Source organism: Pinus tabuliformis, chromosome 5_1 (genome assembly GCF_031772625.1).
Source record: "Pinus tabuliformis cultivar Carrire ecotype Pingquan chromosome 5_1, CPIR1, whole genome shotgun sequence".
Lineage (NCBI taxonomy): Eukaryota > Viridiplantae > Streptophyta > Pinopsida > Pinales > Pinaceae > Pinus > Pinus tabuliformis.
Genome location: NC_142305.1, coordinates 725,487,587 through 725,513,700, shown reverse-complemented (window position 1 = coordinate 725,513,700; position 26,114 = coordinate 725,487,587). Strand labels below are relative to the sequence as shown.

The window sequence follows — 26,114 nt, the reverse complement described above, 5'->3', positions numbered from 1 at the left end:
TATCCATACACTTTCAGGAATCAATTGTCCAAGACTAACTACTGGAAATGTTTTTTCGCAGAATTCGGATTCGGATGAGGAAGAGCACCAATTTGGACCCAATAGATTGGAAATGATGTTCCTGCACGGATCGAAATGATAAATTATCATATTTTCGTCCATGAAATAATATTTAGGTACTTGGAAAGTATTGAAAGAATTGTGGAAAATGGAATGTTTCTTTGATAATACTTTTTTATAAGTTAGAAAATGGGAGGATGGAAAACGGTTGGTTATACTATGTAAATTACCCAAGAGACCTGAAAATTCAATGATTTTTCTCATAGGATCCTTTCTATTTGATTGATTTCCCGTATCATAACATTTAGAATCATTGAATAGAACAATTCGAAAATAGTCGGATGGTGATAGAACCATAAAAGATCCACTGTCTTCTTCCCCATTAGATAATGAACAAATAATTCCTTGATGCTTACTAATTAATTGACTCGCCCCATTGGAAGATAAAAGATTAGTGTGGTCCAAATTGTTATGGAACATCAAATTTGGACTTGTTTTATTGTCCCTTCTCCCCATGAAAAAAGGGGGGTATTTCATCAAGCTAATTTGAACCATATTGTTAACGATCTTATTTGTTCTTACTGAAATAAGAGAAACATAAGCCTCAGATTCTATAGAATCTATTTGTTCCCAATCAAATCCTATACAAGTTCGAACCAATGGAATACTTATATCACTCATTACTTGGATTCGTTCACCGTCTTCATACGAAATAGAATAGCTAATTTGAATCTGCAAGTTGTCCCCTTCCCTCGATAAATCTAGGGAAAACGGTGTTGTCATATTCGACCCATCAGGTATTCCATGTTCTACGTTAGAATATCCAAAAATGGAATTTCTCTGTAGAATACCACTTTTGGGTATTCTAAGAATCGCATCAGGACAAGGTATTATTTTTTTTTCCCATTCTTTATCACACTGCAATGAGACGATGAATCGATTCATTTGCTTTTTCCCCTTAATATTGTAATTATTAGGGTAAAAGACATAAATAGAGTCTCGATGCTTGTTGGATATGGTCCGATCAGTTTCAGTTTCTGAATAACTGAAGATTTGTTCTTCCTTCTCATAGCAATTTGAGTCACCTGATCTATGTTCCACTTGATCCACGTAAGAATCGGAAAGTGATTGATGTTTGGCAACAAAAGGTTGAACATATACTTGATCCTGATACTTATGAAATGGAAAGGGTACTACACGGGATCCGTATATACCTCCCGATAATATCCATAGATAACCCGTCCTGAGTATAGGATGAACATTACCCTGTACATATTCAGGTGCATGACACACATTGGTACTCCAGTGCATTTCTCCTTCTAAGTCAGAATATATATTTTTGCGAACTTTTTCCTTGAAGGAAGATGTTCTAGCACGAACCTCGGCAATAAGCTGTTCCGATTCCACATATTGATCATTCTGAACCAAAAGCAAACTTTGTGGTGGAATGGTTAAGTTCTGTACTTGATCCTGACCATCAATAGTAATGGATAAGTTATTATGACATAGATAAGCAGGATGTCCATTACGTGTACGTGTGGGATAAACCAAATTTTCATTGAATTCAATCTTTCCATTGAAAGGGGCTCGTATATGTTCTGCAATATCACCAGTAAATACCCCCCCGGTATGAAAAGTCCTTAGTGTTAGTTGAGTTCCTGGTTCTCCAATGGATTGGCCCGCAATAATACCTACTGCTTCTCCTAATTCAATCAAGTGACTGTGAGTAGTACTCCGACCATAACATAATTGACAAATCCGAGATATACTCTTGCAAGTAAAGGGGGTTCGTATATATATTGGTTGTGTTCGAAGGTTTATTAATTGATTGGCAAGTCCAACTCCAATATCCTGATTGCGCGTGGCAATGCATCTCCTATTTATATATACATCGTCTGCTAGCACACGGCCAATCAGTATTTGTGTTCGTACAACAATTTCATTTCTGTCCCTCTCTCGACCTCGAATGGGACTTACGAAAATACCTTGGATAGTGCCACAATCTGTTCTACGTACTACAATGTGTTGAACTACTTCAACGAGTCTACGTGTGAGGTATCCAGCATCTGCTGTTCGTACAGCAGTACTCACGACTCCTTTACGAGCCCCATAACAGGAAATAATATATTCCGTTAAAGAGAGCCCTTCGCGTAAATTCCGTCGAATGGGTAGATCGATGATTTGTCCTTGAGGATCTGACATTAATCCTCTCATACCTACTAATTGGTGAACCTGAGATGTACTTCCCCTAGCTCCTGAGAAGGACATCACATGTACTGGATTTAAGGGATCAGTCATGCTAAAATTCGGATTCATTTCTTTTCTCAAATATTCACTGGTAGCATACCATATCTCAATCGATTGACGTAATTTTTCCACTGCGTGTACATTCCCATAATGATTCTGTTTCTCCGAAATAGAACCTTGTTGCTCCGCATCTTGGACGAGCCATCCTTTGGAAGGCGCTGTTAAAAGATCATCAATTCCTAATGAAATAGCTGTATCAGTAGCTTGTTGAAAACCCGAAGTCTTGAGTTGATCCAAGATATGTGATGTATATGTCATTCCGAAGTGATCTATTAATATGCTAATAAGCTTTTTAATGGCAGTTTTATCCATCACTTTATTATAAAAGGGCAAATTATCAAAGGGCAATCTAGTTCGTTCCTTCATAAGGAAAAATCTCCATATTTTCATGAGCAGGATTAAGCAATGGGTTCAAGCCGGTTATTCGAAGGCTTCCTCGATCTCTATATCTGCACTAATGAAAAAATCATAAGATCAATAACATTAGATCCTGAGAGCTGGTAGTGATTTATTTGGGTGTTCAGAACAGGCAAACCCTTGTATGGCTTCTTCCATTTCTCGATTGAAACGAGTACGACCAACAGTTGTTCGAATGTATATATTAAGGATTTCTCCCATTCTACCTTTTCTTATTCGATAATGTTCATGGATTTCGTGGAAAGTACCCAAAGATTCGTATTGAACTTCGATAGGGGCTTCTTGGTTTACTGAGGTAATGATACGTAAATCCACTTCCCCCCACCGGAGCCATAAGGGGCTGTATAAGTCAATTCGTTTCTGTCGGTAAGCTCTGAGCACATCATCATAACTATAAAAGGAAGGTTTCTTACAAGAAAAGCTTTTATTTTCCGAGTGATACGGATGGTACCTATTCCCATAAATACCTTGACTATTTTGGACCGTTGATATATAAAGTCCAAGAAGCATATCTTGAGTCGGTATAGAAATAGGATCCCCGATAGCTGGAGACAAAAGATTTGTCTCAGAAAACATGAGTAAACGAGCTTCTGCTCTAGCTTCCAGAGATAAAGGTACATGGACAGCCATCTGATCTCCGTCGAAGTCTGCATTAAATCCCCCACAAACCGATGGATGTAAACGAATGGCACGTCCTTCTACTAAAATAGGTTGAAACGCTTGTATTCCCAATTTGTGTAAGGTAGGTGCTCGATTCAACAATATGGGATGTCCTTGCATAACCTCTTGAAGTACTTCCGATACAATGGGTCCCTTATCTCGAATCATACTTTTAGCAGTTCTTAGGTTGGGAGCAATATGTCGTCCGATGAGACTACGAATTAAAAATGCTTGAAAAAGCTCTATTGCTATTTCTGAGGGTAATCCACATTGGTACAATGATAGAAAGGGTAAAACACTTGCACAAATAGCTGTATTAGATAGTAATTGCTTTTCCACCATCTTTAACAACTTATCGTATGATGAAATAGGTTAGGTATAGATGAAATAAATAGGTAAAGATGGAATGGATAGAACAGATTCTCCCGGAGAATTCCCTCCGGGAAGGTCGAAATATTGAAAAGTTTTTTCATATTGGATTGGAAATGAACGAAAAGAATTCAATCCAATTCTTTTCCAAAAATGAAATCCTGTTGACTTTTTCAACAATAGACTCAAGATCTGCATCTTTATCGAACATATATTCCAGCTCCGATTTGATTAAGGAGTAGGCTTATTTCCCATGGATCAAATTAGTTTTCATTATAAAGAAAAGGTAACAAAGATAGAATACGAGCTCGTTTAATAGCGTTAGTCATTAGACGTTGTTGTTTTGAAGTTAATCTATTCACTCGGCCGGATAATATTTTTCCTTGCTCACTAATAAATCGACTAATTAGGCTCATATTTTTATAATCGATCCGATCTCCCGACCTAATAGGTGACAAATGTCTACGAATTGGTTTCAAATATCTACGAATTGGTTTCAAACGTCTGCGAATTGGTTTCAAATGTCTACGAAAAGATTGCTTGGGTTTATCCATAGTTTGTTTCATGAACCTTTTGAATACTATTTATTCAAAATCTTTTTTAAATATTGTTCCATTAAAGATCTTGTTGAAATACCATTTCTTTTTATATCTGTGATTTATTCCTATCCATGGGTAGTACGTTTAATCTCTTTTTTTTATCTCTCCATGAATGGTATGCTTGTAACAATAGGGACAAAATTTATTTGATTCCAATCGAATAGGTGTATTGCGTCGATTTTTCCGAGTCGTATATCTAGAAATCCCCGGGAATCTTTTATAAACACTATCTTGGGTACAACTAGTGCACTCCAAAGTAATTGTTACTCTTATATCTCCGCTCTTGGCCATAAACTTACTCTGAATATTGGTTTTGCTTTTCGACCTCAAAAATAAAAAGGGAAAAAGGGATAGAAGTTGATAGCCGGAGATCCTACGGTGAAACATTTGAAAGTAAAAAAATGATTGATCAGGAGTGAGTTTTCAGTTTTACTTACAAAATTGAATGTGGAAAGAATCTTTAGATCGATATTTCTACTTGAATTCTACCCCCTTCCAGTCCTAAACTTAGATCCTTTTTGGGGCTGAATGCACTAATTTCTCCAAGAGGTAGGAGAAGTCAATCTAGCACAATCTTTTTTCCCTTGGCTTTAAGAAAAAAATTAAGAAAAGGAAAGAGAAAGAAAAAGAGCATCTGGAAAAAAACGATTGATTTCTATCAATAGGGCGGCTAAAAAACTGACGCATAAAATAGCTAACACAGGCGCTGTGGAAAGATAGGTCTTTAGATCTTGCATTGTAAATTCTCCTTATTGATCATAATGTGTAAGTGATTCAACCGTATCAATAGTATAGTTATGAATCCTAGAGAAAACTCGGAACTGATGAATATATATATAATGTGATCCGGGCTGTGGTCCTATTTATAGAAAAGGAAAAAGATGTTTCATCACCATAATTAATAGTGATATTCTAGATAATAGACCTTACATGTATAAAGTCTTTTCACTCACGAGACCGAAGAGAAATGAAGGTGGAAAAATGTGGGAAACATATTTCTAATTCTATAAAATAAAATTAAAATAACATTGTCTAATGATTAGAAGGGATGTAGCGCAGCTTGGTAGCGTGTTTGTTTTGGGTACAAAATGTCGCAGGTTCAAATCCTGTCATCCCTACCTTTCCCTTCTTTTCTATGGAAAGAAAGGAATGAAAGATCATTTGATATCGATTCGACGGGAACATCAAATAATTGAATCGTATCAGATGCGAAAGTGTTTTGCTCTAAGAGTATCAACAAAAGGTATTTTTCCTTCATCTCCGAATATTAAAGAAAGCGCTCTTAGTTCAGTTCGGTAGAACGTAGGTCTCCAAAACCTGATGTCGTAGGTTCAAATCCTACAGAGCGTGATTCTGTTCCTATCAAATCCAACCCTCAAAATTATCGATAATTCATTCCAACTGGAACGAGCAATGGAATCTGACCTCCTAGGAAAAGTAGGAGGCCAATGAAATTGGAGGATATTCCAGGATCAAATATCCAATTGATCACCACGTCGGTATTGTGAATATGCAGTTACGAATAATCCGGCCAAAGTTATAGGAATTAGACCTAACACAATTCCGGATGGCAAAGCCTCAATCATTTCTATTCAACGGAATAAGTAGGGATAATAGCTATACTGGATAGTACCCTTAATTTGCTATGAATCTCAATGATCAGAAATTTATATAGAGGGAATAAACAAAATTATTGAAATTGAAATAGTGAATTGAGAGGGTTTCCCCTTCCTTCATTTTGAATAAGTTGTATCTTGCTCGAACTAATGAATAGGACTAGGGTGAAAATGATAGAAGCCAATAAGAAACCGAAATAACTAATTATAGTTATAGTAGGCGTGGAAGGACTGAATGAAATATGCTTTATACATATCTTCATGAGACAATTACCTAAATTTTTCTTTTCGTAACCTTGAGATCAGAATACAAAAGATCAATTGTCCCAATTCGTACCAATTCTCCTATATCTACTATAGGATATGTATGAATGAACATGGATGAGAGGAGATCTATAGTAGAAATCTCTTCATTATCCTAGAAATCATTCATCGAGCAACTAATGAATAGCACCGGCAAACCCCTTCACAAATTGTCGAATGTAATCTTCTTACAGGGTGAATGAATTCTCAATCAGTACGATTGGATCACCTGGCATTATCTTTTTACCAGCAGCTATCGGTCCAGAGACTGGACCAGAAGAAAACTCTCCACAGACATAGCCAAAGTTTTGTGAATTTCACGTTTAGGTGTAAGAAAGAATATGAATATCCAGTTTGTCCTTTCATTTCTCGATCTTATTGATCCAATCATTCGACCCTCTAGACGGATTAGGTTTTTTCAATATTAATTATTATAGCGAGTAGAGCCCGATATTACAGAAATTCCACCTATTGAAAAGAGTAACTTGTAATTTCACATACCTAAAATTGACTAGGTTCTATTGCACTATCCACTTGGTTTTATCTAATAAGTAACACCTACTCGTTAATACAAGGTACTATATAATAAGTCTGTGGCATAACTCCATCTGTGCCGGATACTATTGGAAAAGCAACATACATCTGCGTAGCACCAATGATCCCCGTGCAATTTGAATTACTGGGTTAATCTACACGGGCATAATGTCATGTCGGAATGAAAAAGGAAGAGTATAAAAGAATAATATTCTGGATGAGTTTTATTGATAGTGATTGATATCCTTTGCAAGCGGCACTCATCCTCTTTTTCGGTTCTAAAGTCACCCGTATGCAGAAGCTAATTCCAATCGAAAATTTCCACTATGCTATTGTTACAACATCGATTGAGGGAGTTGGGGTTCCTTACGCCCGGACGGACCTCGGAACATGCAATATTCTCTTCTTTCTGTTGGGATTTAGTCGACCAAACAGAGATAGTCATCAGTTCCATTCATATGGGCACATATGAGATTACTAAATGCTCGGGGGTATAAATATGGGATTCTTATCCCTTTTTTCGTTCTTGGGTATTCTATTCTTCAATATTTTAAAGTTATTTCTTTCACCTTTATCAATATAAAGAGATACTTTGAACTCATCAAGTATTTAAAGCATCCATCATACGTGATAGAGTTGCAAAAAATGATTAATCCTCCTGTGCCTAATAGCTTTCTCTATTATACAATAGACAGAGACAGATCCAGTTCTCTTCCACAGATTATTAATAGTTTTTTTTCTATGAATATGAAGAGGAAGAGGAAGACGAAGAGGAAGACGAAGAATAGAAATATAAAATTGCTTATAACTATAATAAGAGAGTTGAACGGATTGTGCTCTAGTATGGATATCTCCGAAAAAGAGATGAACTTACTAGTTCAGTTTCTAATGACGGAAAAAGCCCTTTTTAAATTTGAATCAATTTTTACTTACAGTCATAATTTATTCAAGAATGAATTTGGAGATCAAATCATTAGACAGCCAGGGCTTATTCACTTATGATATTTGGCCTACACTTATCAAAAAGGTCTAATTAATTACGGGTTCAATCCATTTTGTTTAGCAGAAAGATGGGTATTCCTTGCTTTTTGTCAGAAGATTACCTCTTCACAAATATTGTGTCAAACCAACCCCACATTTCATGGAAAACCTTTCTCACTCCACTCAGGATCATTACTTTCCAAAGGGATTTTACTGATAGGTCCTATGGGAACTGGCCGATCCTATTTGGTCAAAAGTCTAGCAGCAGACTCATATGTTCCTTTAATAAGAATATCTCTGAAGAAGCTCTGGTATGGTGAGTATTTACATTACCCTCTTGAACGTATTCCTACTGAGTTTGATCCTTTTGTGAAAGACAAAATGGAAGATTTCCATATTACCTTAGAATTGGCGAAAAGCATGTCTCCTTGCATAATATGGATTCCAAACATTCATGAACTGAATTTAAATGATGCAACTAACTATTTATTTGGTTTTGGCTTCACTGACTTGTTCCTTAGTGTATTAATGAACAATCTCTTTAGATTTAGAGATGGTGAAAAAGATTCTATGAGAAATATTCTTGTTATTGCTTCGACTCATATCCCCCAAAGAGTGGATCCAGCTCTAATAGCTCCAAATCGATTAGATAGATCGATCAATATTCGAATGCTTGTTATCCCACAACGACAAAGGGAATTTCCTATTCTTTTATGTAGCAAAGGATTATACTCGGGAAAATTTCCCGATGAATTTGGATCTATAACCATAGATTATGCTGTACGAGATCTAGCAGCACTGGCCGATGAAGCCTTAATACTTAATATTACCCGAAATAAATCAGTTATAGACACTAATACAATTCGATCCGCTATTTATAGGCAAATTTTTCATTTACAATCTATGGATAATCAGGTTGGATCCAGTCAAAATGACGAAAGAATTATCTACAAAGTAGGAAAGGCTTTTATACAAAATACGCTTAGAAGAAATTCTCCCATGAATCCTCTATCTACAAAAAAGGAATTATGGAAGAAAAGGTTTTGTTATTTGTCCGAATGGTATTTAGAACCTTCGATTGCCGAAACAACTATGAAGGAATTGACCATACTTCCCCATATTTTGGGTTGCTTGGCCGGATCAGCGGCTCGAGATTCTTGGTCTATATCAGAACGAAATAGAGAGAATTGGATTCCTTTCGATAAATTAGCTGAGCATGATCTTGATATAGCTTCTAGTCTTTTAGAAAGTATTCTGGTGGAGTTTCCATTTTCTAGGTTAGGAATATGTCGGGGTAAGTCCGATAAGGATCAGATCACATTTGCTCCTCAACTCAAAATGAGAGATAATCTAGATCTGATACGATTTATGAAAGAATATGAATTGAAGTTTACTCCCGGTGCAAAACAAAGGGATATGGATGAAGAATTAATAAAGAATGTAGTTTGGACTCCTAGGATCTGGCGTCTTAGTTTTCTTCGCAGTAATAGATTCGATCATATAAAAACACCCAATTCATTGGGATCTTCGTATCAGTTCGGATCGTTAAGAAAACGGCAGATGGACAGATCTCTATTTCCTATACAATATCCGAAGCAATATAAATACTCTAAGAAACCACTGTTCTTTATAGGAAGACGATTTCTTTGGGATTCCTTCCTATTTCAAGAGCAGCGCCCTGTGTTTTCACGCCGAGAATTTTTCACAAATGAAGAACTGCTGAAAAGGCTTTATATTACTTATGGTGCAAGAAGATTAATAGCACAACCTGATTTTTTCCCTAAAAAAAGTATCCAAAGTTTTTTTCGTAGATATGATTCAAAATCCACGATCAATTCGGTTTTGGTCATGAATTGGTGGAAACCATTGTCTCTTAGACATAGACATATCGAGCATTTCAAACGCATTCAAGCGATTGGTATCCAATTGGAACGTATGCAGCCATATTTTCCTATATATTCATATAACCGTTGGTTGACCGAAAATTCGAGAGAAAGGGTTGACCGCTTCCAATCGTTAATTCATCGCCAAAGATGGCTCGGAACCAATAGGTTATTATCTAATGAATCTTTTCTTTATAATACTCTATTCGAGAGTTATCAATATTTATCAAATCTGTTCCTATCTAACAGAATGTTATTGGATCAAATTACAAAGACATTGTTGGAGAATAAATGGCTTTTTCCCAATGAAATTGAACACTCAATTCATACAACAGGATTAAGATTTGATATCAGCTGGGAGAATATGGAATGAAGTAAAAGAAAATTGACCGGGCAGTAGGGTCGTGGGAATCAATGAGAGGTTCTACATATGCTCCAATTTAAGATCCTATAAAGACTTGATAGATCTTTAATTTGAGGTTCCTCACTCCGAGATCTCGACCATGTAAGAGTAAGCATAGTCTAATAATATCTCATTAAGTTAACTAGACTATGCTTACTCCTTATTTCCTCGATTTCGGTTCTAGCATTATTTTTTTTCCACACTATTTGAAGAGAGGAAAGGATAGAGTCACAGGATCCGACATGGATATAGTTGGTGAGGTTCGGTCGTAACTCCCGTATATTGCAAGATCTTGATAGAGGTGGTATCTGGTCAATCTATGTATCGATCTTCTCAATCTGTGTCCTTAATGAAATATACCTCATAATACGAGGGTGTATTCGGAATGGACTCCTCATTAGGTAGAGAAGATCTGATCCTACCTGTGATCCACTGTCCTATTCCAACAGCGTTAACTTGTAGGTAATCGATCGTCGGAATACCTCGTATCAACAGAGAATCTATCTCAATCTATTGAGATACTCTACGAGATTTGCCATAATATTGCTCATTCAATAAGCATGAGCAATATTATGCCTTGAAGAGGACTCGAACCTCCACGCTCTTAAGCACGAGATTTTGAGTCTCGCGTGTCTACCATTTCACCATCAAGGCATCCCAAAAGGAAATTCTATTCCATTCATATATATATATGAAAAATATCCTGATCTATGAATGAACATATGTTAGAGATAGCATATTCGAGTATTGATATACGATTGGTCATATAGGTTCATCATAAAAAAAATTTTATCTGGAGGAGATTTCCTATAAAACAAGACGACTGAATGAACATCCTTTATTTTTCAATTCAATACAAACCTAAAGAATTGAATATGGTACAAAATAAAAAATATTTTCAAAAACTTTAACTTTTTTCCGTAAAAGTGATGTCTTGGTCCGAGTGGAGGTAGGGGTAACAGTCCTTTTCTTTCTCTTTTCCACATGTCCATAGAAAAATTTATAAAAAATAGAGACTGGAAAAAGTAAAGTTTGGACCCAATTCCTACAGTTATGGATATAAGCACAATCCAAATTCCTGGAGAGTTATACATTTGTGTATCTATGAGATCATTTACTATTTCTTGAAGCTAAATCTTTCCCCTGGATAGACCATATAGCCAGAAAGACCATAAACCAGAATGGAAGAAAAGCAAATGAAACTCTTTCAAACGATCTCAGGGTATAATTGAAAATGAAGTTTTCACTTTGTACATGTCAGATCATGAATTAGTAATTTATTTCAATCTCCGAAAGAGTAGAAAAAGTTTCTAACTTCCAAGTTTAGGAGATTTACATAATCTCATGAATAGGATCGAATATTCCTCCATAATCTATCTCCTTTTTCCTTAAGGAAGCCTTCCCAAGAGGACTTAGATCTATCTATGATTTATGCTTTTTTCTTTTTATTTTTTCTCTTTTGTTCCGATAAACATATTGTCCGATCTGAACGGGAATCAATTTCTAATTTATCAGAATATATAAATCCACTATATAGATAGGTAGATCTCGATCCTGTTTATGAGTTAACGAAAATGTGCAAAAGCTCTATTGGCTTCTGCCATTCTATGAGTCTCTTCCTTTTTGCGTATAGCATTGCCATTCCCTCTAGCAGCATCCATTAATTCGTGACTCAATTTGAAATTCATATTTCGACCCGGACGTTTTCGAGATGCCCCTAATAACCAACGAATGGCAAGTACTTTTCCTTGGGTTGATCTTATCTCAGTGGGAACTCGATAAGTCGATCCACCCACACGTCTTGCTTTTACTGTTACATTGGGAGTTACTCTACGTATTGCTTGGCGTAGAACAGATAGTGGATTTTTATCCGTCTTTTCTTGAATCTTTTTGATGGCTCGATAAAGAATTCGATAAGCCAATGATTTTTTTCCGTTTTTAAGAATACGGTTAACCACCATGTTAACTAATCGATTATGATAAATAGGATCGGATTTTGCAGTTTTTTTTTCTGCAGTACTTCGCCGTGACATGAGTGTGAAAAAGGTTCAAGAATCTATTTCATAAAGGCTGAAAATAATTTATTTTTGCTTTTTTACTCCATATTGTAGGGTGGATCTCTAAAGGTATGAAAGATCTCCCTCCAAACCGTACATACGACTTTTGTCGAATACGGCTTTCCACATTATTATATCTGCATAGATGAGATATATTCTTTATGCATATAATTCTATTTACTCACTCTCAATTGAGTATCCGTTCCCTTTCTTTCTTTTGCTATGATTGGAAATCCTGTATTTTACATATCTATACGATCAAGTCCTTAGGTTTACAAAATAGTGTATAAAAAAGTGTTTCAAATCATTGCTATTTGACTTGAACCCGTTCTAATAAGGTCAAGGTATTTTTGAATTTTCTGTTGAAACAATCAGGGAAAACTTCGAAAATGATTTCGATATTGAACCTTGGACATATAATAGTTCCAATGAAAAATAAGATCGTGTTTTTTTTTTCACGGTAGCCTGCTCTAGTCCCCTTACAAAACGTTCGTTATTAGGTTAGCTATATACTTAACATGTTCCTAGCAATTCACATGGCATCATCATGAAATGATACAAGTATTAGATAAGTAAGAATATACAACGCACTAGAACGCCCTTGTTGACGATCTTTTACTTCGGCAGCATCTAGGGTTCCTCGAACAATGTGATATCTCACACCGGGTAAATCTTTAACCCTTCCTCCTCTTACTAATACTACAGAATGTTCTTGTAAATTATGGTCAATACCAGGTATATAAGCAGTGATTTCAAATCCAGAGGTTAATCGTACTCTGGCAACTTTACGTAAGGCAGAGTTTGGTTTTTTGGGGGTGATAGTGGAAAAGTTGACAGATAAGTTTTCTTCACTGTCACTCTACAAAACCGTACATGAGATTTGCACCTCATACGGCTTCTCGTTCAATTTTTTTTTTGTTTCGAAGTAAGATAAATTGGATTATTCTCGTTGTTCGATAATATTAATATTCCCTTCCTTTATACATTATGTCTCAAAGAGTAACTGGAACCAATTAAGTCAAACACATTTTCGTATTCTAACCAAACACTAATGAATCCTATTTGTCCTTTTCGGTCAAAAATATTATGCAAAATATTCGGGATTCCCTCTTCCTTCTCTATTCCCATCCTATAAGTACAGTGCCTGAAGAAATACTCTTTTTGTATGAATCGACATTATTACATGCTAATTCCTTCTTGATATCTCGATATATCATTCCTCCAAATCACAAATTGGATTCGAAATTGACGGGTTAATGTGAGCTTATCCATGTGGTTATACACTGTTCGAATTTGAACAGGAATCAATTTAATGAAAGATCCTGGCTTTCGTGCTTTTGTTGGGGTTGTCCAAGATCATTTCGATGACCTATGTTGAGGGAGATATATATCCATATCTATCTGAGATATGATCTGATCGACTGCGTAAGTCCACACGAATAGCAACCGATACCAGGGAGAGTATACGGAAAAGAAAGTGATTTTTGATCTGATATGATGAACTGATGAACGGCATCAGTCCTATATCTTGTTTCTGTGGACCGGTGGAAAAGTGAGGGCTCAGCGGGAAGAGGATTGTACCACGAGAGAGCGAAGGGGTCAACCTGTTCCGAATAGACAACATGGATTTTGGAAATGTAGTTGTACTCTTACATCGATCCAGATCAAGAAGTATTTCCATCCACGGGGGTAAATATTTGCTCGCTAGACGAGAGGATAGCAGTGCTAGTTACAAATTCTGTTCCGGTAGGATTTCACTTTATTTCTATAAAGTAGTTAACGGTTGCATAGGGTCTTCTCCTTGGTGCAAGAAGAACAATTTGATCCGTATCATCTCTGTATAATCTTGACTCGATCTTGTTCTCCTTGTTCTTCCAAACAATATTGAGTTCTTTCCGTACGCACTAGTGCTAGATCGGATCAAACATGCTGATTCAAGTTCATGTAAAACTTGCTTGATCAAGATAGGTAAAATATTACTGATTTTACGGGACCATATGTTATGATTCGAATTAGTAGGAAATACTACTTTCGACAGGATTCACTCAGAATAGGCTCCAATTTTTTTTCGTAGTAGTGTGAAAAGAAGGAAGGTCTGGCTTCAAGTTGTTCGAGATAAAATAGTGGGATAGTTGTGTTGAGTCTCTCGACCCTTTGGTAAGTTATTATTCATAAGTCAGTTCTCCTTCCAGATGAGAGTAGGGAAGGGATATAACTCAGCGGTAGAGTGTCACCTTGACATGGTGGAAGTCATCAGTTCGAGCCTGATTATCCCTAAACCTAATGTAAGCCCTTCCATATTTTTTGGTCAAAGGTATAGTAGTACTTACATTATCGATCCTCATATATCGCTTCAATCATCAAAGTAGTATGATTGATAGAAAAAATTTCTATTCGATTAAACTCTTTCCTATCCATAACTTTATGGAACTTGGAAATGAAACACCGGAAGAATATTTAAAGCCTTTCACTCAAAATTGGTTGAGATTTCCGCATCTTTTACTATCTTTCCAATTGAAAAGATATTACAATCGGGATTTTGATCCCATTAGTTTAAATTCAGGATATGGCAAGAACACGAACAAGAAGGATGAGATTATCTCGAAGAATCAAGGACCGAGCGAAACTCATTCGGAAAATGATGAGAAAGATATCATCAATTTGAAGATCGATCGTTATATGAATATATCATATAAAATATATGAAAATATATCATGAAAATTGACCTTTCAATTTAAATTGGTAGATTCCATTATTATTTTAATGTTTTTGTCGAGAGAATGGATGGATTGATTCAATTTGCAGCATATTTAGATAAAGAATATGCAGAGTTATCTATCTACGAGAGAAATGAATAAATGAAATACATAAGATGTCTTTCACATCACAATATATGAATTAACCCCATTGTTAATTATGGCAGTTCCAAAAAAGTGTACTTCTAGATCAAAAAAAAAAATTCGTAAAAATGTTCGGAAGGGAAAAGCATATCGGGCCGCAATAAAAGCTTTTTCTTTAGCTAAATCTATCTCCACCGGTCATTCGAAAAGTTTTTATTGCATAGTCAATGATGATTCCTCTGGATCATCCGAATCAAAATTGACAGCAATTGATTTGGATGACCCGTAGCACAACACGAGCCAATATACGACACCACCCTCCAGGACCCTGGAGAACAGTGATGCAAAATCATTTTATTCGGGTACTCCCAAGGGTGGTCGTACGAAAAGGACACGGTCATTAATTAGTTCCACTACAGTACTTTCCTTCAGCCAATCTGGATAAATGATGAATTTATAAACCATTCTTCTATCCATTCTGCCTTCCCACTAGAAAGGGATTAGAGTTAATCCTTTTTTTTTTAAGGATCCCGAATGAACTTCAGCATTACCATTATGCTACCGAAAATGTAGCATAATCTTATCAACATCCCAATCCATCCATTCCGATCCAAAACTAGGATTAATTTATTATTATTTATAAATAAAGAGAACCTATGGAATCACGCATGGGGATGATATTATTTTATTATGGAATTGCTCGTGCATTTCGTAATAGATGCGCGTTATTGCTTTATGGCGAATAAATTACTATAGTTTCAGATATCTTGATTCATTCTTCTTCTGTTTCTGCTCCTCCCAATGATTCATCCCCCTATTGGGTCCCATTTTTTCCCTCCTTTATGGTTGGATAAAAAGAAGTGCTCAATCCTTTAGGAGAACTAAAAGTAATCATCTTTCTTCGTATCTCTACCATTTATAATGCGTAATGCCCAAACCATTGTGACAGAGATACATAAAAAGAGCTGACTAATCTAGTGCAATTTGATCCTATTGATGAAACCCCCTTCTACATCTTAGTAGCTCAAAATAGGATCAATTCATTCATTAACAGCTTATATATGGTAATATTAGCCTGTATGTAATATTATTGGGAGCTATAAATATATTTGGATGTCTCCCCTAAAATTGGAAAGTCTAAATAATAATCATATGGGAGATCATGGATCAGAAACATAGTTTCGTTCTAGATATGTATATAATCAAACCATCCAATCAAAAAAATTATAAAGTGATGGTATAACCATTTATTGTTTGGAATCTAGCTGTTCCGATTCTTCCCATCGTAAGCGAAATAAGCGAAAATTTACATATATTCTTTGTACAATAACGCATGTGACTATTTCCAATTCTCTTTCGGAACAGCGGGATCTGAACCCACGACCTCCATCACCCCAAGATGGCGCGCTACCAAGCTGCGCCATGCTCCGTTATAACTATCAACCAACATAAAATTGATTCAAATGTTAATGCCCGAACTTAGATCTTATTTGGACTTATATTATATTCACAGATCACTCCCTCTGCTAGACACATTCCATAACATTGACGATCAGGTGTAAATAAGCTAGTATGGTCCCTACGAAGCCGCCATGGTGAAATTGGTAGACACGCTGCTCTTAGGAAGCAGTGCGAGAGCATCTCGGTTCAAATCCGAGTGGCGGTATTTTTCCAGGAAGATCTCATCAATCACTTCTTCCTATGTAACAATATATGTTCAATCTATTTTCATTGTGATGGATCAATCCTATCTTTCCATCATAGATCTCATTCGGGAATAAAACGAATAAATGAGTTTATTATGATATTCATAACTTTAGAACATATATTGGCTCACATCTCTTTTTCTCTCATTTTGGTTGTCACTCTCATTTATTGGGGAACCTTAGTTTATCGAATTGAAGGACTAAGTAGTTCGGGAGGAAAGGGCATGATAGTTACTTTTCTTTGTACAACGGGATTATTAATTAATCGTTGGCTTTATTCAGGACATTTACCGTTGAGTAATTTGTATGAATCATTCATGTTCCTTTCCTGGAGTTCATCCGTGTTCCATATACTTCTAGAAGTACGGAGTTGAGATGATCGGTGGTTAGGTGCAATCATCGCGCCAAGTGCTATGTTAACTCATGGGTTTGCTACTTTAGGTCTTCCGGAGGAAATGCAACGATCCGGAATGTTAGTACCCGCGCTACAATCTCATTGGTCAATGATGCATGTAAGTATGATATTGTTCAGCTATGCAACCCTTTTATGTGGATCCCTAGCATCCATAGCTCTTCTAGTGATTATGTCCGGAGTAAATAGACAGGTTATTTTTGGTGCGATGGACAATTTATTTTCCCGAGCCATTCTTCCCAATGAAAATTTTTATTCACATGAAAAGCAAAAAAGTGATTTGCAATACACTGTTTATTTTTCATCAACGAATTATCGTAAATGTCAATTGATTAAACAATTAGATCATTGGAGTTATCGTGCGATTGGTCTCGGTTTTTCTCTTTCAACCATAGGTACTCTTTCTGGAGCAATATGGGCCAATGAAGCATGGGGATCTTATTGGAGCTGGGATCCAAAAGAGACTTGGGCATTAATTACTTGGACCATATTCGCAATCTATCTGCATACTAGAATGAATAAGGGTTGGCAGGGTGAGGAACCGGCAATTGTGGCTTCTTTAGGATTTTTTATAGTTTGGATCCGTTATTTGGGGGTCAATCTATTAGGAATAGGGTTACACAGCTATGGATGGTTGGAACCATAAATGGACCGAATTCCTGGAAGGAAAAGGAAGGATAGATTCGATCCAGTTCTTTTATGTGATTGATAAGTGACATCAATAACTGGTACAAGTTATTTCAAGTAGTGATTATAGAATGATGGAATCACTACTTGAAATAACTTGAACTATATTAGATTCAAATAAAATAGATTCAAATAAAATAGATTCAAATAAAAGAAAGACGATTTGAACCATTCCTATCATTACCAACCACAGCGAAAAGAAATATAAAATGAGTATGAGGTAGCAATTCCATGTTTGAATTAACCCATTCCCTTTTTTCAATGGAACTCCGGCTACTGAAGCATACATGTACTATAATAATGCGCTTACCCATGTAGGGTAACCGGGTATGTGAAAAAATTGGCGATTTCATTGTATAAGCGATGAAGAACCCTAAATAGAATACTATTTATTATCCAATATTCCTGAACCTAATGTTGGTCTATCAGATCTCTAGAGACCTATACTTAAAGCTCCGATTAGCGGAAAGATAGAATTACTCGCAGTGTATTGTGGCCAAATAGAAACGTCTTTCCCCCCCCCTCCCTCCGTACGGATAGAAGTGGGTGAACAAAAATTTATTCCAGTTCCCGCATAGGAAATAAAGGTATAATATACCGAGGATAATTGGCTACTGTATATTGCTAACATCAGTAAATGCAACAATCGAGGATTTTTAGTAATTGGCCAAGCAACTGAAATGGCCAAAGTGGTAACAAATCCTGTCAAATAGGTCCGATGGAAAATCCGTCAATTCCCATTCTCCAATGAAAATCAATAAGTCCAGTTATACTCTTTATTCTTTCAATTGGATCAATAATTTATCAAATTGGAAATGGTAATGGACGGAATGTATATATAATGAAAAGGAGTTAGAGTAAACAAATACCTAGAGTATACCATCGAATCAGATCATTCCCTCCTTCTATGGGTGGGAAATAATGGGACTAAGGAACCCCAGATATAGGCGAACCAACAATTATAGTTGAGCGAGCCAAGGTAATTCGCTCATTATAGAAGATACTTTGCATCTCCACTGATTGATAAAAACCCATACTTGATCCAAGATCTCAAGTATGGGTTTTTATCAATCAGTGGATAAAAAAAATATTAATATGAAATGAATTTAACCTTTTTTATTGTGCATATTGATCAGTAAGCTAGACCCATACTGCGCGTTGTCTCATGCCATAAATAAACACGTACACTCAAGAAATCTGTTGGACAAGCGGATTCACACCGCTTACAACCTGCGCAGTCTTCTGTTCTTGGAGCAGAAGCAATTTGCTTAGCTTTACATCCTTCCCAAGGTATCATTTCCAATACATCTGTGGGACAAGCTCGTACGCATTGGGTACAACCAATACATGTATCATAAATTTTGACCGAATGTGCCATTGGATCTCCATTAGTTAGTAAAAAGTTTTAATTTGATAAGATCATATATAGCCAAATCTTCTAATATATGCCCAATAAAGATGGCTAATAACGGGATATTATGAATATAAAACGAATCAATAATTGTAATCTCCATTATATTTGGAACCGATCTGTATTTTTTGGATCATTTCGATCCCCCCAGATCACCCCGAATATGGTCCAATCATGACAGGTAATTTTCCTAATGATTTTTATATGGATCAATCATGTTTTTGATCGACCGTAATACTATAGAGATTTTGATAGATTCTGGTCATATAGAATAGATATATCTTCTGAGATATACCTTATTTTTTTATAAGGTATAGATATACCGATATACGATACTTCATCACCATTTCGACAAATGAAATTGATCGATACGAATTGATTATATGATACGATGTCAGTAGCTGATAAAATAGCTGTTTCAGCGTCTACAATAGCTATAACAAAGATCGATAAGATGCCCCTGGCCGGCTATATTTTAAGATAATCCGAATATGCTACTGAATTTGAATCGACCGTATGCAGTATTGGCGACACATAAGTGCTCTAACCATGTTTCGACTCGTAATACCAATAGATAATGAAGAAAGCACCTCGAACTCGAATAAGTGTATGCTCGAGCATAATAGATCAACCCCTTATACCTTTATCTTCTCAGATACAAAAGTTATATTTAGTTTTTTATTTTCCATTATCTAATGATCTTCTATTATAAGATCAGGAATAGAATTATACTTCTCATCATACTTATTAGACGAAAAAGATATCCAGGTGGATTCATTATGTGCGCGAGAATTTCCAATATTCTGACTCATGATCGCATTCACTAAAAAAAAAAAGTGACCTTATCCACATACCTAATCGGATTGAAATATTTGTATTTCAATGGATCTGGGAATTACATGAACTGGTCTATAATTCCGTTGGTTGATAATAGACTCTGATCAATAATACATGTGACATTCTTAATCAAATTATAAATATCCTGATCCTTATTTATGATCCATCCGAAAAAAGGTATGGTCTCGACCCATCAGTCCTCTCTGATCGAATACAAACTGAATCTGAAGAATTGGTAGAAATTCTTTAATCGGTCAGAATGTTCGTCCATAGTTCCTTCGGACAGACAAGTTAAACTTTGAATTGTTTTAATTCTCGAATCTTCGATCACCGATATTGGTAAACGTCCCGGAGCAATATAATCATAATTTCATTCATGACGATCATACATAGGTCGGGAGTTCATATTCTTTCAATCATAAAAAGAAAATTTGATGAACAATACTCAACACAATTTCCACGAAAGATGCAAATTCCAGAATAAATACTATAAATTACCAATCGTTCGTTTTTCCAATCAACAACGGGTGGATTAATCAGGCATAAACGCATACTCCACAAGCAATACTTTGAAAGAATCCGAAGTGTATTCATCCACGAAATCGAGGATGGGAGATCCGTTTTTTATAGGGAGATTTAATAGTCATAGGTAAACGATTCATGTGATATAATGATTATGCATCATTCGCATACCTGTAGCAGAAATAGATCATATATCATGTCCCTATCTCCAAAAATAGAAGAGAATGGAGTTTTAAATATAAGAATAAAAAGTTTGAGCATCGATATTCGCCATGAAAAAAACCAGGCTATAAAAAAAAACTATACGACCCAACTTTAGCATAATCACTCTGCTATAGCTAGCCCTTTGGGATACATATTTCCCGATCGATCTTTTCGGCGCATTTACCTTTATTGCCTCTGCGAACATAGTAGCGCAATAATCCCATTGCGTTACATAGGGGAGATATTGTTCGGTTCTAAACAATTTGCTTCCTACCCCCCCTATGTAAATAATCTGATAGAGGTTCACAGCCAATAAAACTTTACCATCTAGCAATAAGTCGAAGAACAACGTGTATCGATGGATAATGAGGACCCATACTTACCATCAGGGGGTCTTTCAGCAAGCATGATCATGTGTAACCCCTCTTCGATTCGTTTTCTAAATGAGAAAAATAAAAAGAAAAAAGAACGACTGGATCCTGGATCTCTAAAAATTGGATTGGAATTGAAAACTTCGAAATTAACGGGTTTTTAGCCCACGGATACCCAATTGACCAATTAAATCATCGTAACGAAGTTTATCCCTCTTGGATAGATAAACCAGAAGTTGCTTACGTTTGCTCAAAATTTTCCACAAACCCCTTTGGGATGAATAGTCTCTTCCGTGCAATTGCAGATGCTGGGTAAGTCTTAGGACCCGATTGGTTAAATAAAATACCTGAGATTCAACAGATCCTCTCTGTTTATCGGGAATCAGAGATGAACTAATGGACAAATTATTGATCATAAAAAAAACACAAATTTTTCCAGGGCTTAATTTTTTTTCGAGTCAGAAAAAAGAATTAGATCCATTCTTTCATTTTCATGGTTCATATAATAATTCTGATTCGTTCCGTCCGACCATTTAAGAAAAAATGGTCGGATTCTTCCTATCTTCTTGGACGAACATCTGGTTTTAACCTATGGCAAAATATGATACGAGATGTAGAATCTTTTCACATTGATGAAACAGAACGAACAGATTGGTTCAATTTTTGCCATATCCTGAAACTCCATTGAATCAATCCATTCTTTTTTTTTTACGAAAACGGAATTGAAGCAAAAAATTTATCAATTGACAGTTAGGGGATACATACGTATTCTCAACATCGCGGATCGACTCCCATCATTTGTATTGAACCAATATCTATTCATGCAAATAATATCCTCTAATCGATAACTAGGCCAAAGAAAACGTTTAATTATTTGTGTTGTATCTACGCTAAGATGTTGGTCTCTTCCCATGAGTTCTTCATCATTTTGTATGTCTTTTCCATTGGAAAATCCTACATGATCGTTCTCCAGATCAAACCGATTCAAGATTCGAAATTCTCTACGACGTTTTGGAAGCAAAATATCTTCTAAATTGAGGGAACTAAAAATATTTTTTTCATCCCCCAGAATTTTCCCGCGTTGCACAGATCCATCATAAAAATCTCCATCTATCCATTCTCCGGCTCTTTTTTTTAACTTCAATGAAATACTTACGATTTTATACATCAGGAATTGGTCATCCACTATGCTTGATAAACGATATGGTTGGAAGACCATTATTTTTTTATCTTCCCTTATTTCATTGTCATTGCGTACCTTTCCCCGAACATTCCTCTGAAGAGCAAGTTCTTTCGATATTTTATTTGCACTGCTATTCTTCTGAATAGCAATGCAAAAGGCCATTAGACTAAGGTCAATATTTCTCTCTTGGATCCGAAGATATGTTCCCGGATCCTTCATTCCGGACATAACCCTGCAAATATTCGCCAGATAGAAGAAACGTTTTTTCCCTAGAACGTCTACTACTTTGCATTGAAAAAGACCTTTATTAGTTTTTTTCTTTCCATCAGTTTGTTGATCTTCTACTTGACCATCTTGATCTTGACCATCTTGATCTTCTACTTGACCATCTTGATGTTCTACTTGACCATTTTTATCTTGACCATCTTCTACTTGTTTGTTCTTAACATTTGATCTAATACCTATTATTTGTTCTAGAACATTTGTTGTTTCCTTCCGTTCTTCTTCCTCTATCTTTTTCCGCTCTCGTTCTTCCCGTAAAAGTGAATTTCCTGGTATGAATTTCGATTTAGTTTCATAATATATGTTCTTTATTCCCGAAAGTTCCGGGAATAACCAGAAATTGAGATCTAATTGGGATATTCTCTTCTCGATTTTCGGAGAATCCATAATGCCAACATTTTCTCTTCGCGTCTCGTCAATCCCCTGCTGATTCGTAATAAGATCAGTCTTTTTCTTTTGCCTGTCAATACTTGTTGTATGATCGTAATCACAAGAACGTATAGCATCGTAAATATCAACAGTAGAACGAGAACCATTCACGATATTGAAATCGGTACCCTTCCAATCCTCCTCGATAATATCATTAATAAACTTTTCCTTGAGAATTCCTTCACGATCGGTAATATCCCGCTCATCTGGTATAGCAGGTTGTACTGGTGGTCCGGGAATATCTGTCAAATTGAGAATATCCAAATCTTTTGTAGAATTGAGATAACTATATGATAAGAGATCGTATCTGTAACGTTTGTTCATTTTCCGAAGTAGTCCCAAAAAAGGTTCCATCACAGTCGCAAATATAGAATCTTCTTGTTGTTCATAAGGAACGAATCGTTCTTCATAACACGTACATTGCTTATTTACTATATTTCTACATTTATTTGGGTTTATCCTAGACCATATCTGTGGGGATAAATTGTACCGGTCAAAACATCTCAACCATTGTTTCCAGTCATTCTCTTTCAGATCTTGTGGTTTTTCGTGATCCAATATTCTTTGTATATCTAATGCCCTTATCTGCCATATCTTGTGAAATATATATGCTTGGGACATTGAGAACATGTTTCGATCAGGACGAATTTCAAAATCTTGTATTTTTTCGTTGATTGAATAGTAGTTGGTAATTTTACCTCTATTGATTCTTGAAATATCTTTATTGATAATGAATATTCGTCCGTAAATTGTTGTTATATTCCTCGTGGATCGAATCCAAGCGGATTGAATCCAAAATTTGATATTTGACGCAATGAAATTAATAAAACTTGGTAAGAGATCTCGGTCCATTCTTCGGTCCATTCTTTTGATAAAAAATTTAATTGAATAGAACCTTTTTCGGATTAATTGTACACTTTTATTTCGAAATAAACCAGGTATTCGCCGAATCTGAACCAATCGTTTTTTTAATGTTGATCCCAATATGTTAAAACTTCCCTTCGATCCGGTATGAATCTCTGAATCCACCAGAGACATTCCAGTTATAGGAGAGCTATTTATGATCGCGATAGATTCGATCCGCTCTTTCATTGTGGTCGTCCAATCATCTTGATCTTTCACATTAATTGTTTGGGTTTCATATCCAAATTGATCATTAACTTCGGATGAATCATTTGCACTACCCATAGGGGTAGTCTCACTTAGTAATTTATTTTGTATCCGGTCATTAAGTTCACTCTTGTCTATATATCCAACTCGTGGAACGCGTCTTATTCCTGTAGATCCCATCAATCGTCTCTTCACTTTTTTGAAGATGGGTTTTAAAAATTTGGAAAAAATTCCTATATTTGAGGTTGGATCACCGAAAGGTATGTCAGTTTCTAATCCAAAGGTCGTTAAATAACTCCAACGCAATCTTTTTGCAGATTGGGGTTTGGATCTATGCCAAGGCTTCAAACGAAAAGGAAATAGAAGCTTTATCTGCATACCTTGTGTTTCCCATTTGTCTGGGAATGTTGTTTCAGACAATTCGGTACCATCAGAAGCACATATGACATGCATTTCTCTCCTCATTTCTTCCCAATCTTTGTAAAATTCGGGGACTTGAAATAATAAAATACGACCCATATTTTTGGCTATAATAAGTGATGGTAATATAATATTTTTTCTAATATTTGATTGAGCCATTAATAATAAACCTCTTAAATAGTGCAATTCTGGCCACGTTAAACATAAGGACTCAGCAATTGTCTGCTGGGATAATGGATCTTCGACTCTCTGGATTTTTTCCCTAACTTCTTCCCCGATTTGTTCCTTATCCACTCTACCAGAATCGGACGTGTCATAATAATCTTTAGGATAAGCGGGTATTTCTTTTCTTTTCAAAAAGAAAAGGGAATGTACATTCGGTTGTATCCTCTTCCATATCATAATTTTCCGTCTTTTAGCACGTATGGATCCTTGGATTAAGTTCCGACGATAATCTGCCTCGGCAGAATAACGGTTTTGAACTACTCCTATTCGTCTTTGCCCAATATCAAAGGTCATTGTATCTTTGACCTTTCTTGAAAGAATCCTATTCGATGATAATAGAACTGGGTCTACGTCATCATATTCACCTATCATCAAACCAGATGACCATCGAGGCACATGTTTCCGAATTTCTCTAATTTGGAGAGGTTCATTTAATAGTATTTCCCTGTAAAGGGAAATAAAATCTTTCTTTTCCATTGAATAACGCTTATCCCGAGGTATACCCGCGCGAGATATTAGTAGTATTGTCCACTCATATTGCGCCAAACACTCGAAAAGGAAACACAAATTCTCGTAAACGAAAAGATATTCCTTCTTAAACAGACAAGAAATCGCATCCATTCTTATGATACCTGAGGCCGAAGGTTTTATAAGACGGTCAAATCGGCCGTAAACATAAACTAAAAAGTTTGTGTAGATATCTCCATAACATCTAGCTACTTGCACTGGGACATGTATAATGGATGATCTCCAGGCTATCCACAACCAATATGGTGGTTGGATTTCTGGGGTCTGGATCAGATAAGAGATCTTTTTCATTTTTAATCTATTTAAAGCATATTTGGGTTGAGGAGTTCCGGGATTAGAGGATATAGTGACCGGGACAAGCGAACGAACAGTATATGTAGGTAAGGGCTCCCAGGGTAGTGGAAAGCTTTCGTGTTCCAATTCCTGCCAAAGATAAGAGATATGGTACCCATACCCAAGTGGATCATTCGGGAATCCCTCTTTAGGGTCTCTCATAAATATCTCTATGAAATCCGAAAGATTCGAAATGATCGAATCGTTCAGCATTTGGGGGGACTCAAATTGGTTTATTGTTCCACGGAATGCCCCATTAAGGAATGGATCATACATTTCAGTAAAAGAATCCCCCTTAGAATTGGAGAATTTCACTCTCCTTTCTATAACATTTTCAGCGGGAGATCCATGGCTTAGAGCTTTCACTCGATCCGAAAATTCATTCCCTAAAGAATCTCTTTTTCTTTTCACGGTATGATTCCATC

General features: G+C 36.1%; 3 non-coding genes across 3 annotated transcripts; 2 read left to right on the top strand and 1 right to left on the bottom strand.

Moving 5' to 3' along the window:
* The first annotated feature begins 5,456 nt into the window (after nt 1-5,456).
* On the top strand, nt 5,457-5,530 carry TRNAP-UGG (transfer RNA proline (anticodon UGG)). The gene has a single exon. It is a non-coding gene; the product is annotated as a tRNA-Pro (tRNA).
* Nucleotides 5,531-5,688: 158 nt separating this feature from the next.
* TRNAW-CCA (transfer RNA tryptophan (anticodon CCA)) lies at nt 5,689-5,762 on the top strand. Its single transcript has one exon. It is a non-coding gene; the product is annotated as a tRNA-Trp (tRNA).
* Nucleotides 5,763-10,705: 4,943 nt separating this feature from the next.
* TRNAL-CAA (transfer RNA leucine (anticodon CAA)) lies at nt 10,706-10,786 on the bottom strand. Its single transcript has one exon. It is a non-coding gene; the product is annotated as a tRNA-Leu (tRNA).
* Between the last annotated feature and the right edge of the window lie 15,328 nt (nt 10,787-26,114).